General features: G+C 45.8%; 1 protein-coding gene across 1 annotated transcript in view; it reads left to right on the forward strand.

Annotated features, from left to right (window-relative positions):
* The window catches only part of Tiam1 (TIAM Rac1 associated GEF 1), a 379,222-nt gene that overhangs the window by 227,187 nt on the left and 139,128 nt on the right, over positions 1–12,907 (forward strand).

The following is a 12,907-nucleotide window of genomic DNA, read 5'->3' on the forward strand; positions in this document are numbered from 1 at the left end:
CAGTCCTCCTCTCACTCAGCCTCTTCCCATTTTCTCACAGAGGAAACTTAGGCTTGGGAGTGAAGAAACTTTCTCCTGTCGTTTTGGGGATTAAGGAGCAGAAGCAGAGTTCCCTGGGCCTTGGGCCAAGCCCTCATCTCTTCCTCCATCCAGCTTATGGCTCTAGTAATGCACTGGAGCCTGAGAGCACTTGCCTGGGAACAGTCCTGGTTTGGACACATGTTGTTGGGTGTCTTTCACATTGCCCAAGACCTGTTCATTATCTGTTTCAGATTTCATCTGGAGATTAATAATTAACCCCTAAGGGCTTTTCCCATTGTGTCAAGTTCAAACAAAAAGAGGCTGACAGACTCCCATTATAAGTGGAATATACGTAACAAACAGCACAGTGCCCCGACAAGAAACAGCAGTTGACAGGCTTAGCGTCTGCCCCGCTGAAGCCTGGGCCAATGTCAGCAGTTAATTGTCTTCTCAGAAGTGCCATGCAAGGAGAGGGTGGTGGTGTGGATGGCAGGCCAGATCGATGACCTAGAAACCAGGGCTGTCATTTCCTTCATCCCAAGAGGCATGGGAGAAGGTGCAGGTTTAAACTGAGCCCCAGAAAGAGATATTAAAGTCTTTCAAAGTTTTAAATCTGCTAGTCACATATTCCAAAGTATTTTTGAACAGTCATTGCTTTGTCTTCAAGAATTTTGGATGCATTGTGTCACAAACAAAGCGACATAATAAACCCGTAATTAGAAATTTTGGTTCATGGCCGTTGATGGCTCCCCCTCCCCTTTAATTATTGAGAGACTGATGATGTCAGTCAATGGTAGGGTACTTGCTCATATTGTGTGCAAGAACCTGGGTTTAATCTCCAGCACTGCAAAAAGAGATTTAAAATACCGGTTAGTGGAAAGGACTGTTGAGGATGTGTGTTAAATGTGAGCAAGTAGGATCACTGCTTTGCAAATCTCTCCAAGTCCTGCATTCTGTTGGCTCTGCCTTAAATAGCAATGAGACACAGTGATACAATTCTTGATTTCTCTGACCCCTTTATATCTGGCCTATGACAGAGGATTTGGGGTGACAGAGCTCTACATAATGCTTCTTTTTAAAGCACATACCCCACCCCTTCTTCCTCTCCTCTCCCTCCCATCCTCCCTCCTGTGAGTATGATAGCTGGTTCATGCCCAATGAGTAAGCGGTGCCGGAGCCAAGGATGATCTCCTCGGATTCGTTATTGCTGTGTTCCTCTGAGTCTGTGTGCTGCTTTTATGGCTGATGGGAAAGATTTGGATGAGAAGGAAGATTCCCAGGTGAGGGTATCGCTGGCATGGTATTGACACTTGGAACAGCCAGTGTGAGTCAGAAGCCTTGATTACTTGATTAATGCAAGGAGATGAAATAGTAACAGGCACATTTTGTTATGGTTGTTTCCTACAGCGGGAACCGATGAAACGCTCACTTTCTACAGGCTGTCAGTATGCTCTACAAAAGTAAGGCTTTAGGATGAAGAAAGTCTGGGGAGCACCAGGTTAAGAGGAATTTCCCCTTGTTGCCTGCTGGGTCTGAAGAATTTAACTTTGACCTTAGGCAGTATGTCTCTGGGAGCATTCTGTGGTTTCTACCCAGTGTGGAGCTATCAGAAGACAGTGTAGCTAGATAAACACAGCAGAAGCTGAAGGATGTGGGCCTGGATCCAAAGACGACGGACTCACTCCTGCATCCCCTAGACAGCAGATAAACCATTACCTAGAAGTGGCATAGGTGTGGTGCATGTCCCTGGTCCCAGGTTGCTATGGTGATCTGGTGTGTGTGTGTGTGTGTGTGTGTGTGTGTGTGTGTGTGTGTGTGTTGGTTTAAATATTTAGGCAACTCCATGTAGTTAAAAGGGAGGTTTATTTTGTGGGGTAACTTACAAGCGAAAGGATAGGTAAGTTTCAGGGTCTGGGAAAGGTGTAGCGCAGTCCCACGGTGTTCTCTGGAGAACTCTGCTCAGTCTACATCCAGTGTCCAGGATCCAGGAACCAAGAGAGCTGGCGCATCCAGATCTCGGGTCTTCAGGGCCCTTTCTCTGCACCGCCTTGTAGGTGTGACAGTTACTGAAACCTCAATGGGGGTAATATTTCCAGGTCAAAGCTGGAACAGCTACCCACTACGTGTGTGTGTGTGTGTGTGTGTGTGTGTGTGTGTGTGTGTGTGTGTGTATAAAATTAACTGATCATACACATACACTTTTAAAATTATGAAGCACCCTGCAGATTTTATTTATGTTCTCAAGGTTTTTTTTTTTTTTTAAATTACAGTAATATGCACAACATACAGCTGACTACAGTGACCATTTTCATACACGTGGTCCAATGGTGTTAGGTGCATCCCAGTCCACCCAGCTCTAGGACTGTTTACTTTCTTAAGCTGAAGTTGTATGCATCTCACAGCCGTCTATTCATTCCCCTTTCCCCTCGCTACCCTGTTCACCCACCATCCCACTTTATGAAACAATGAGTTTGTTCTTTTGTGACTGGTTTCTTTCATTTAACATAATGCTTTCAGAGAGATCCCGTTTTTTACATGCTGGGAGGTGATGGTGGATGTTTATTCATTTTCTTAGTTCACTTGTCCTGGTGCTGTTCTGCCAATATAACATGTGGCATGGCACTGGGTGAGTATGTATGTGTGTGCATGTGCATATATATATATATATATATATATATATATATATATATATATGCATTATATAACACACATTTGTACACCAAGTGTTCCTCTGTGTTGGTAGTATGAACTGGAGCAGGGCTATCGGGGGATCAGTGTGTGTGTGTGTGTGTGTGTGTGTGTGTGTCTGTGTGTGTCTGTGTGTCTGTGTGTGTCTGTGCATGTGCATGCGAGCATGTGGAGGTCAGAAGTCAGTATCACATGTCTTCCCTGATTACTTTTTCACCTTATATTTAGAGACAGTGTCTCTCACTGAACCCGGAGTTTGCTGACTGGGCTTGCCTGGCTGGCTAGCCAGCCCCAGGACTCCTCTTGTTTGTGTCTTCCCAGAACTAGGATTACAGGGTTATGCTGCCACGTCTGGCTTTTACGTAGGTGTTGGGGGTCCAAACTCAGGTCCTCATGCCTGGGCAGTAAATGCTTGGCTCTGTTTCAGCCATATCCCCAACCCTTTGGAGTGAATGAGAAGTAAGCAAGGGCCTGTTCCAGCTTCAAGTTGGAACCAAGGGTAACAAGGCTCTGATTGACACATGCCTCTTTTGGTTTGTGTTAAATCAAGTATTGAGGCAATAAATATGGCATTTTGTGTATCTTGTGGATGATGTATACACAGGCAGGAGTTTATGTTGTTTTCATGCTTTGTCATTTTTGCCCATCTTTAAAATGACAGTTTTCACTGCAGAGTTGGTAGAAAGGCCTGCAGTGTTTAGGATGAACCAATGCTCTCCCTTCATCCTAGAGATAGCGGGGACTGGCCTCAGGTTGTCTGGCTTTGTAGCAAGTGCCTCTACCTACTGAACCATCCTGCCCACCTTCTAGTGATTCGTGGACAGAGCAGGCATGTTGAGTTGGGACTGGGATTGAGATTGAATTCGGTTAGGATCGAGGCCAATTGTTGAAGGCGCTTTTTAAGATGAGCAGTGACATCAGGGTCTTATTTACCTTGGTGAAAAACTGAGCCGAGCCGGGTGGCACAGCACAGATGGTGGTCTGTTCCTGTGAGTGTGAGGACAGCGAGGGAAACGGATCCAAACAGGAGGCTCAAGAGCTGGCACCCTGGTGCCAACATTAGCTCAGGCCTCACACAGTCCCTGCTTCCCGTGCTTGCGCGGAGCGCGGCATCAGCAGAAGCAGAAGGCTGCTGTTATTTTGATCGCCAAGCTCTATTTAGTGAATACACTTGATTAATCCCCTCCTTCTTCTCATGGATGCTATTTTGAATGGAAAATCACGACATTGATTATGTACATGATACCCTCCCCCTTCACATGCTGATTTGGAGTATCTCTTAAGAGCCCCTATTTTTAAGGCTCACTCTCTAGCTTCTCACTAGTGAGAACCTTTTAAGGTTATGGGGCCCAGTGGAAAGACTATGGGCTGTGCCTTGTGAGGATTTGGAGACCACATCTTTTTCTGTCTTTTTTCACTCTTTGTCCATGGAGTGACTTTGCGTCTGGCACGAGTCCCTCTATCATGAGCTACCTCACCCCAGGACCAAAAGCAGCGAGGCCAGCTGACCACGGACGAGAGCCTCCAAAACCATGAACCAAAACAACCCTTTCCTTTTATGGACTGATTCCTCGAGCTATTTGTTAGTGATGAGCAACTAACACAACATTGTCCCCATTGGGCTGGGGAGCCCAGTATGGTTTGAGTACCCTCAAGGTGCTCAGTGTTGTTTCAGAGGAATCTAAAGCCACAGAGAAATTAGCTGACTTGCACTAAGTTAACCGGTCATGTCAACACTTGAAAAGAAATCCTGATTAACTACCTCGAGTGTGTGTTCTTTCATTTGGCCCATGAAGAAATCGAGTTAGGAGGCAGCCTTACACATAAATTCTTTGCTTTTCTTCCCCGAAGGTGGGTATTTTCAGAAAGGGGTATGCTTAGGCTTTGGAGGGGCTGTACCTCCTGAGCCTTCTCGGGACTGGTTTAGTTTAAATGAGGACTTGTCAGTTCTTACTAGCTGGGAAGAAATGCTTTCCCAGCATGCTGTATTAGTCATGAACAGGGTGTAGGAGGGTATTGAACAATCATCCTGACCCTCCTCCCATGGATGGGCTTTCAAGCTATACTCCAAGCTCCAGCTGTGCTGGAATTGAGGACTTGCTGGGGACACCCCCACACACTCTCCCTGCTGTGCACTTGAAGTCTTGGATCAGAGGTGGGAGAGGGGGGTGATTTCAAGCTAGCTGGGACTGAAATACAGCTAGCGGGGAGCTCAGGAGCTCAAGGCCTCCACAGTTTGTATGTGTCTCCCCAGACGCCTGGGAGAAGGCTTAGATGAAGAGCGACACTGTTAACCAGGAGCTGAGGTGTCCAGTGCTGAGTCGTGTGGATGTGGTTCCGGTCTGCGGTGTACTGATTCTGTCTCCCATGTTCGTGTGGAAGGGCATCACAATACTGGAAGGTGTTGGCTTGAATGGATGCCTGGGATAGATCCCCTGACAGTACAAACCACGTAGACTCATGGGACAGTAGAGTCAGCCGGAAACACCCCATTGTGAGCACTCGTAAACTCAATCATAGTAGACACTCTGTGGGGACAGACACCTTCGAATGTCTTCCTCTGGCAGACACCGCTGCCTTCCCCTATATAGTGGAGAAAAACGAAGTCGGTTGGAAGGGGTGCTGGTTCGTTTTTCTTGTCCACTTGGCTAGACTCTGCTGTCTAGTTTTGTTTGGTCAAGTCAGTAAGTAGTTCCTGCTTTTCACTTGTGTGTGTAATAGTGGGGGGTTATGGGTATAAACAATGTAAGTGGACATGTCCCGTTGATCACTGTGACAGAAAGCAATGAGCCATTCCCTCGTGGAACTTGTAATCTTATCAGAAGAGAAGAATTGGTTTTTTGTTTGTTTGTTTGTGAGAAGACAGTTCTCATGTAGCCCAGGATGGCCTTGAACTTGATTTGTAGCTCAGGATGGCACAGAACTTCTGATCCTATTGCCTCTAACTCCCATGTCCAGAGTATGGGTTGCTGGGGCTTGAATCCAGCACTTTGTGCGTGCTAAGCAGGCATTCTATGGAGTTATAGTCCCAGCCCTACTCATGTCTGTGTTTTGAGACAGGGTCTCTGTCTATAAGGCAAGCTGGTCTGGAACTTGCCATTGTAGCTCAGGCTGGCCTTGAATTTGCATTCCTCCTGTCTTCATTTCCCAGGTGTTGGAACTATAGGTGTGAGCCACCAGACCTCACCACAAGAGACTATTAAGACAAGTAATCAGCTAATTGATAATGGGACTCCAGAGGAGAAAAGGGGCTGAAGAAACCTTGGGAGATTAGAGCTTTGCAACATTTTTTTCAGTAAAACGCTTTATTATAACAAGTGTGCAGACTTCTGACTACTTCACATGCACATTATTTGACATGCAGTATGACGGTAGACACCCCTTCTTTCAAAAACCGTGCAGATTAAAGCTCTATTCCAGTATTACCCACCTCTCTTGCTCTCCGTAAGCTCCTGGGTAAATCTCTGAGTACATCTTCAGAATGATGTTTCTTTATCCAGATGGGTCTCCCCGCTGCTTATACAAGGAGCATCCGTGTGTGTTAGCTCGTGGGGCAGGGACTGAGTGGCTGCGTGTGCAAGTGCATCTTAAATGGCAGTGGTTTAGTTTATATGCAGTGGGATCGATTGGACAGGGGCCGGGGATAAAATGATGGAGATTAATGCAAGGGGGCTCAGGGTAGGATGCGATAGAAGGCCTAGAACAGATGTAGAAGATACTTCAAGGACCTTGTGCGAGGAACAAGGGCTGAGGAAGGAGAAGGAAAGACTGACGGACGTGAGTTCCCAGGAAACTCCAGCTAAACACCAAGAAGCAATGTTTTCACATGTTGCCTCACTCCAGCTTCAGCACAGACCTGTGAGGGAAGGCGGTCCGTTAAATATCATATTGCCCCCAATTCTGAACCCAGATATCTGTTCACCCTTACCGATCATAATGCCTATTCAACAGAATTGTGAGTATAGGAGTAAGTGGTGTGTGTGTAATCACAAACACCAGCAGAAGGTCCATGGAGGTGCTCAGCAGATTAGGAGAGAGATTGGAAGGGTTGAGGCAACTCTCTGTAACAGACAAGTACTGTACAGAGCCAGATGAAGGAATAGGGCAGAACCTAGAGAGGGAGAAAGAGGGATAATTGTGGGAAAGCATGGAATTCAAGGAATCTGAGTATTGTGAGGGATGCAGATCAACAGAGCCAGGTGTCAACTGAGGCTGTGACCACATGATCATCTAACAAGACTTCCTTCTATTAGTAATGGCTTCCTGGATTGGGAGGTAGCCAGAGATGTGAATGCTACTCCCCCCCCCCCACACACACACCTAGAGGAGCAAACTTTTGTCTAACTTTAACAAACTACCCCCTTCTGAAAGTGATCTTTAAAAATGATCTTCTGTTGCTTACTATTGTTAGCCTTCATTTTTCTAGTCCAATCTCTGAAATTTCTTAGCTACTTCCCCCAGCTTTGTCTGAAATTAGTCATACGATAAAATGCAGTATGCCTGGAAGCACATTGTAGCTTATCACATCTGGGATGGTTGCGAAACCCATGTTGTGTGGAAGGCGGGCATGTGTCTTTCTGTTGTATTTTCATCGTCTGCATATGGAATTGTTTTAACTACCAGAGAAGGGATTTTTATTACTGTCTTTCTTGTGAACACACACACACACACTCTTTATTGGTCCCTAGTGAGAGCTGGGGCTGGCAGTAGATGGTTTTTCAGTGCATGTCCCCAGGAATGGCAGTGTGTTACAATCCTAGTATTCTGGGAAAGGCTGGCCTTCCTATGATGTTGCTTCCTAATAAGTTTACGTGGAAAGTTTACATAAGAAGCTTTTTAGTGAGTAGGCAAAACAGAGCAGCAAGGCATCTGGAGAGATGGCTCAGTAGTAAAGAGCGCCCACATGGTGGTTCATAACTGTCTTAGAACTCCAGTCCTAGGGTCTGATAACCCTCTTCTGGCCTTCGTGGACACTGAAGATACACACTGTAAAGTGACACCCACTATTTGGCTTTTACATCCGTGGTTTTGTCTTTAGTTCTCATGTACTGAGAATGGGCACCGTTTATTAGCACTGTCGTTCAGATGTGTACTCAGGGTGCAGCGGCACACGCTGATGCCGTCTGGGGCGGGCATGCTTAGAGATGTTTTATTGAGTGGGATGTCTGAAGAGTGCATTATCAGTGCCCTGAGCGCTGCCATAGCGCCAATTCTCCTAAGCCAGGCCTGGCATCTGCCTCGCTCTCTGTGAGGTCCCGCAGCTTTTACTTGGCAATATGTCAAGCTTTTTAATCCAGTTGCTGTCACCGGAGACACAGATTTTCCTTGTGATTTTATGTATTGGTTTTTCTGCAGGGGCTTTGATGTGTCCCTGTTTCAGACCCTGCCCAGAACTCCCTTTCTCGTGAAAGAGGCTGATTATAGTCTGGACTTCAGCGGAGCAGGCACGTCTGTGTTGTGCTGTGGTTTTTTTAAATTTTATTTTGTGGCTGCTCTCCTTCTACTTTTCCAAACTCAACGTATGACTGCATTGTGTGATTTTATTCCCTCTCGAATTGTGATTCGGTTGTGATGAATATTAGACATTAATTACTCAGTCAAACCAATGTCTCAGCAGCTTTTAAGAGCTTGGTCACTCTTGCCTGTAGGCTGTTAGGGTCCAGCTTAGTAGTGATGCTTTTTCTTATTCTCAACCTCCTGTCGGTGGAAAAGAGAAAATATCATGGTTCCTGTCATTAAGATGCTGGGCGTGGGGGCAGGGTCTCCATGGGAGCCAGCCAAAGAAAGGTGGATTGCTTTTATGGGGTGGGACGTAGAAACTTCCAGCCATTCTGCCCTCTGAATTTTGAAGAGAGTGGCTGGTGAGGAAGTTTGGGCTGAGTTACTCGGCATTCCACAGTTGTCTTTTCCCCCTGATGTCTCCCTATCTGCTCTTTGCTACCCGGTTCTCTTTGCTCGCCTGGCTTCCCACGTAACCAGAGCATCACTGGAGTTCTGTAATACCTTAGGCTCCTACTGACTTCTCGCCCGACTTGATGGAGAGGTTAATCAGGAACACTATATTTGTTTCAAGGGCTCTTGGATGCACTTAAGTGTGCATCTTAGCTACATCTCACTGTGTTCCACATAGCTGAGGGGCAGTGGTTGATGAAGACCTTATTTAAATAATAAAATGGATTGTAAGGAATGAGTGAGCGTAGTGGGTACCTGCAAGTCCAGAGAATTTGGGGGGCTGGACTCGAACCAGAGTTGAGGTAGAAGCATCCTTCTTCTTTTTACAATAAGCTGTTGCTACTTTGTAATGTAATCATTATTACAGATGTTGGTGTGGTTCATACAGGTATGCCTGCGACAGCATTTAAACATCTGTCTTCTTGCTGGTTATTCAAGGTGTTCTGTTGTTTCTTGTTTTGTTTTGTTTTTGGCTCTTTGTTGGGTGGAATTGGCTGTTATCTGTGTCTTCACCTGAATGACCTTCCTATCTGATCTTGTTTGAGATGTGATCCGGTCCCTGCTGGTGTCTCCTCCCAATTCAAATGCTGGAACCTGAGACTCAAAGTAATGGTGGAAAGAGGTGGTGCAAGAACTCTGCACTCAGAAGTGACTAATGCCCTTATGAAAGAGGGTTGAAGGGGCTGGAGAGGCGACGCAGCAGTCCAGAGCACGGGCTGTTTTTGCAGAGGACCTGGGTCCAATTTCCAGCATCCACATGGCAGCTCACAACCATTTGTCACTTTGTTCCCAGGGATCTGACGCCCTCTTCTGGCCTCCACGGCCACTAGGCATGAGCATGCTTCATAGATATACATACAAGTTGCTCATACACGTGAAATAAAAATAAATAAATCTTAAAAAAAAAAAAAAGAAAAAAGAGGTCTGGCAAGAGACTACTACAGACCTTTGCCTAGTGAGATGCTTTCAGTAGACACCAGATCTGCTGGCCCTTTGATTTGGGACTTTGTAGTCTCCAGAACTATGAGGAATATATCTATATTGTTATAGATATATTGTCTGTAAATTATCCAGCCAAAGGTGTTTTGTTATAGCAGCACAAACTGACTAATACACAGAAGGGGATAATTTTGATTATTTTTTCCTTAAAAAAAAAAAAGCATTTAAAAACAGTAGATCAAATACCAGTTTTCACTGAGTTATTGTTTATGGTATTATAACAGGTTCAGGTGGTATGTCTTAGTTCTTAGCAAAAAAGAAATTGTTTCATCCTTTCTCTTTTATTCAGTTAGAACCCGTCATTGGCCATTTCTTCCTATCCTCTGTTGCTGCCCCCTAAAGACCAAGTTCCACAGCTTCTTCTTGCAGAATTGATCAGTTTCCCCCATCATTTGTTATTAATTATGTCAAAGTGGTCGTTACAGTGTGGGGGAGGGGTCATCCCCTCTCATAGGCACCATGGGAAAATGGTCTCACTCCTCACCTCAGACATACATCACCTGTCTCATAAACTTCAGTTAAACTGAACTGAATAGTATAAGTTTCACCTGATACTCTACTTGAGCCAAAAAATTGGCAGGTTTTAGACAGTCTAAGCATAACTATTATCAAATCTGTTTTTAAGCTTTCTGTTCAGGTGATGTTATCTTTAGATGTCACACTGGGAAGGGAAAAAGCCAAATACACCATTGTGATTATAAGATGCATTCAATTTCAGAGCTCCTAAAGCGGAAACAGTGAGTTAGTCATTCATTCATTCATTCATTCATTTTGGTTTTTTGTGTAGTTTTGGTGCCTGTCCTGGATCTCACTCTGTAGACCAGGCTGGCCTCGAACTCACAGAGATCCTCCTGGCTCTGTCTCCCGAGTGCTGGGATCAAAGGCGTGTGCCACCACTGCCCAGTTAGTGAGTTCTTAGAATCGGTGAAATAATTGTGTTTTATCTGCTAAAGCCCGAAGGCTTAATTGTGTAGTTGCCAAACAACCTGGAATGATTTTCAAGTGAAGTCCTGAGGTCATTTTGAAAGGTGTGTGAATCAAGGAGTGTTTGGGACTGGAGGGTCCAGAAAGGGACTCTGGACCTGAGGCTCTTGGAACACCATTGTATGGCTCCATCTTATCATACCTCCTAGCCTTGGATCCTCTCTTTTAGAAGATCGAAATTGAACCAGATGTGCTGGTTCCAGCACTCAGGAGGCGGGTGGAGCTCAAAAAAAAAGGAGACTCATGGGGAAAGAATTCTTCTGCACTTTGAAAATCCTTAGGAGGGATTACTTGAAAACAATTAAAAAGGTCATTCAACTTAATTTCAAAGTGCGTGAGTGTGCTACATGGAAATGGTGGACAGCTGTGGCTTCCTATCATTATCACACTCTTTGGTTATTATGACACATTGAAATGTTAATAAAACACTCGTATACAGACCTAACATTTCTAGGGTGTCTCCCCCTTTCTCTGCATCTCCTGCCGCATGGCCTCCCTCTACCAGCCAATAGCATCTGGAACAGAGCCAAGGGAGAAAGCAGCCCTGGAGAAGGACGAGGAATCTCTCTGGATGGCCCTTTGGGGGCCAACGAAACGATTCATCAGCGCAGCCCCCCCCCCCCCCAACACACACATAGAGTGATCTCTCCTGAGGGCCAGCCATACTTTCTCCATCGTCTCTATGTCACAGAGGTCTCAACCCTTCTTGCTCATAGGCATGGTGGCCATATTGGCTTCCTGGGCTTGTGGCCTCACCCAGGAGATTCCACGTGAATGGCAGCTCTGGGCAGGGAGTTTGGCTTATGGAGAGAAGTTTAGAGAATTAAACTGTGGACAGTGACCTCATTTTCTGTATGTTGGTTGGGCTGGAAGACCCCTTCCCCGACTCAGGCTGTACAGGACTATCCAGGGACTAGGCACTGTCATATTTTGGGCCACTTTGAACCAAAGAAGGCCTTCAAGGTGACAGCAGGTCCTATGGCCTTATCCCCCTTGCTATGGGTGCCTTTCTTCCAGCGTGACCTGAACCATGTGCTTTGGGAGAGACCCCTTCTTGTCCCTCTGCTGGCTCAAAGATGATCGACCATTAGGTTTGGAAAACCAGAGTATTTGAACCACATCTCCCTGGTTCAAACTAGATCATCAGTTCTTGACAGTGAATGAGGAGCAGATCTCACCTACCACCAACCCTGCCATGTGTCCCAGGCAGCTGGCTCTTTTTGTGCATGGTGAAAGCTTTAGTTTCCATGCGAACAAGAGGCAGATCTGTTCGAGGGAAGAGATCTGAGTGTCTTGATTCTGGAAAATTAGTTGTTGAGCAAAGGGGTGTGTTTTGAAAGCTCTCCTTAACTGAGATGATGCCGTAAGGCTTATTCTGGCATGCAGTTGTATGGATTAAACTGTTATGTTTTCGAGGAGATTTGAAAGGCTTCTACCTGAATCCCGTCCTCTCCTACCTACTTTGTTCTCACGGGCTCTGAGGCAACCCTTTTCTGTCACTGGGAACACCCTGACAGTTAAGCCTCAAGGCAGTGAGACAATGAAGGACAAGGTTGCCGTATCAGATGTTAATTACAGTTGGCGTCTTTTCCATTCTTTTAGGGAGGTGGGAATAAAAGATTCCATTTTCTCACACCATATCATGGGCATGCTCCTTGATGAAACTGTAACTTGGAGAGAACAATGTCAGGACTAAGAGCCCAAAGCTGTGTGTGCTCTGGCCTCCAAAGACCATTATGCTCAGAAGCTGTGTGAGATCCTCCACAGCTTTTACAAATGACAGAGATGATGATGCTTGGAGTGTGTGTGGGGATTTTTTTTTTTTTAAATTCATGTCACTGACAGACTGTGTCCTGAAAAGGTTCACAAGGCCACTTTAGCAAGCTGGGCCTCATCGGAGCCAATCTTAGCATCAGGCTGTGGGGCTATTTGGGAGCTCAGCTCACCAGCTGTGGAGCAGATCCCCCACAGGACTGGTGGTTTCCAAGTTCCCTCAAATGACACCACCAGTAGGAAGCTTTGCCGTGGCGGCGATGGTGTCTCTGTGCCTTGGCGGTCCCCAGCTGGAGGCATCCGGGTGTAGCTGCAAGATGATAAGCCTGAAGACGTTCAGGAAACTTAAAGTCAGAGTGTTTTGGCCCGAAGCCGTCAACACAGGTGCAAGCCTGAGAGTATGCTTTCCATAAATGGTAACTCCTCCTAGGTAAGGGTAGGACTGACCACTTCAGTTTGAAATAGACTTTCTTTACATGTGAGTATGGTA

This window comes from Peromyscus leucopus, chromosome 12 (assembly GCF_004664715.2).
Source record: "Peromyscus leucopus breed LL Stock chromosome 12, UCI_PerLeu_2.1, whole genome shotgun sequence".
Taxonomy (NCBI): domain Eukaryota; kingdom Metazoa; phylum Chordata; class Mammalia; order Rodentia; family Cricetidae; genus Peromyscus; species Peromyscus leucopus.